This window comes from Penaeus chinensis, chromosome 22, assembly GCF_019202785.1.
Source record: "Penaeus chinensis breed Huanghai No. 1 chromosome 22, ASM1920278v2, whole genome shotgun sequence".
In the NCBI taxonomy this organism is placed as follows: domain Eukaryota; kingdom Metazoa; phylum Arthropoda; class Malacostraca; order Decapoda; family Penaeidae; genus Penaeus; species Penaeus chinensis.
Window position 1 is genome coordinate 11,313,238 of NC_061840.1, and position 2,378 is coordinate 11,315,615.

At 39.4% G+C, this 2,378-nt stretch overlaps 1 long non-coding RNA gene across 1 annotated transcript in view; it reads right to left on the reverse strand.

Moving 5' to 3' along the window:
* Positions 1 to 484: 484 nt before the first annotated feature.
* The window catches only part of LOC125037052, a 44,884-nt gene continuing 42,990 nt past the window's right edge, over positions 485 to 2,378 (reverse strand). The window contains exons 3-5 of the long non-coding RNA XR_007115943.1: positions 1,234 to 1,356; positions 836 to 1,006; positions 485 to 608 (exon numbers count right to left, since the gene is read on the reverse strand). This is a non-coding gene — a long non-coding RNA (uncharacterized LOC125037052). The remainder of the gene's footprint in view (positions 609 to 835; positions 1,007 to 1,233; positions 1,357 to 2,378) is intronic.

Consider the following 2,378-nt stretch of genomic DNA (forward strand, 5'->3'; position numbering starts at 1 on the left):
GAGAGAGAGTGAGAGAGAGAGACTGACAGACAGAGACAAAGTGACAAAGTTGGAGCGAGAAAGAGAGAGAGAGAGAGAGAGAGAGAGAGAGAGAGAGAGAGAGAGAGAGAGAGAGAGAGAGAGAGAGAGAGAGAGAGAGAGAGAGAGAGATCAAAGGAAAATTATATCATATATACCATATTTTAACAATATACTAAATGATAATTTGCTTAGTTCACTGAAAGACCTTTGAAACGCTAATAAGTCGAAGGGGAAAATGATAAGATGAAAATAGAAAGAAGTAATGGAGAAAAGTAAACGCTAACAAGAAGAGAAAAAATTCAAAATTAGGCTGTAAAACAATTAACCTAAAAGGAATGTGCAGCCAGTCTTGGAAACAAGTTATGCAGAAAACAGAAAAGGAAATATTCAACAATATGAACACTCAAAAGAAGAAAAAATAGGGAACATCAAATTCCGTTATCAAGTAAGTTAGACATAAGAATTCAATAAAGCTTAAAGTAAAGTCTAATTAACGTTTTTATAATCGTTTCTTAATGGAGTTCAAACAGGTTAAATCAGGGTCGAGATGTCGAGCTCCCAGTGTCGCCCGCCCTCGCGAAGTTCTCCTGAAATATCGATAAAGATCTCTTCAATCCTTTTATAACCGTCTTTTTATCGTTCAAGTCTTGCAAAGGTGCTGCTTTATGGTGATGATGAGTTTATACTAATGCGTGCAGAAGACGAGAGTTTGATTTGAATATCCATTCAAAATCAGCTTCTATTACCGAAGTAAAGTTCGTTGGTTCGTTAATTAACGGTAAAGATTCCTCTCGGCCAATCCAAGTTTCCTCACCTCATCAAGCTGTCCAATCGCAATGCTCCTTTTTTTATGCCAGCCAATAAACGCAGTTCTCTCATCCGTAACCAATCAGAATTCCTCGTCGCTGCAGCCAATGGCGTCGTTGTCATTCCGACGCGGGTTTCAATGGAGAGAAGTGAGTGCTCGCGAACGGAGCCACGAGGTCTGAAAGATAAAGGCTAATTTCAGTTTAAGAGAAGAAGGGGGTTGATTCAAGGAATAAATGCTTATATCATGAAAAGCTTAGATGCCTTTCGAAACGCTGAGAAAAGAACAGAACCAAATGTAATGTTCCTTTTTCTTCTATTTTCTTCTTACTCTCCTTAATTTTAGCTCTTTATGTAAACCACAAGAAAAAAAAAAACAAGCACATACAAAAAACTGGGCGTTACCCTTCACTGTCCGCGGAAACTGACACTGACACGAATTCGAGTCAATCCCATGTATTCGGACGCCATCACCATGAGCGACGCGTGCATTCGGACGCATCCCAGACGTAAAGCTCAAGGACAGACCTGCAAAAACAGAAGAAAAAAAATGAAACAAAAAAATAAATGAGACAACATGTAATATAACGATAAAATTCTAATTAGGGTGGAGATGGGAAGGGCAAAGAGAGCGACGAAGAATGAAGTTGAAATGACACAAAGGGTGGATGAAAACGAGACGAGGAGAGACCATGCATGATAATTAAACCGTATATAGCATCTGTCTCTCTGTCTCTCTCTGTTCTGTCTCTTTGTCTAGCTGTCTCTCTGTCTCTTTGTCTGTCTGTCTCTCAGTCTCTCTCTCTCTCTCTCTCTCTCTCTCTCTCTCTCTCTCTCTCTCTCTCTCTCTCTCTCTCTCTCTCTCTCTCTCTCTCTCTCTATCTCTCTCTCTGTCCATATAGACAGAAAAGGATATGCATGAACATGAACGTTCTTATCGGCTTCTATCTCATTCTCTGCCCCTTTATCCATCCTTCTACCTTTCTCTCACTCTCTGTCTATCTGTCTAACACAATAACCTGCTTTGCAGTGAGCGCCAGCCATCTCTCGTACAAGTGGCCGGGAGTGCTGGGATCAGTGAGCGGATCCACAATCATCGTCGACACATTTAGCTCACATTGATACGAGATGAGTCGACACTATTATCTGGTGTCCCTCTATTTGTTTCTTTATCTGTCTCGCTCTCTCACTCTCTCTCTCTCTCTTTATCCTTCAACGGTGTTCTTTGAAAATGCTTCATCTGTTGATTATCTTTTTTTAAAGAATAGTTAAAGTTTAAATTTCGGTTCTCGGTAAGCTTTGGTATAAAATTTTGATTGATTTCGTAATAGATCTTTGTTATAATTACCTGTTACATTATTCCACTTTATTTCTTCTGTTTGATTGTTTACTTTGTTTGTTTAAGTAACTAGCACTTTCCCTGTAGTTTGCCCTGACTGCGGTGTATTTGTTTATGTCTCTAAATTTGTTTATTTGTCTCTCTACGTCTCTCTCTTCTTACCTATCTCCCTGTTTGTCTCCTTATCTGTCTGTGTTTTTGTCAGGCTTTG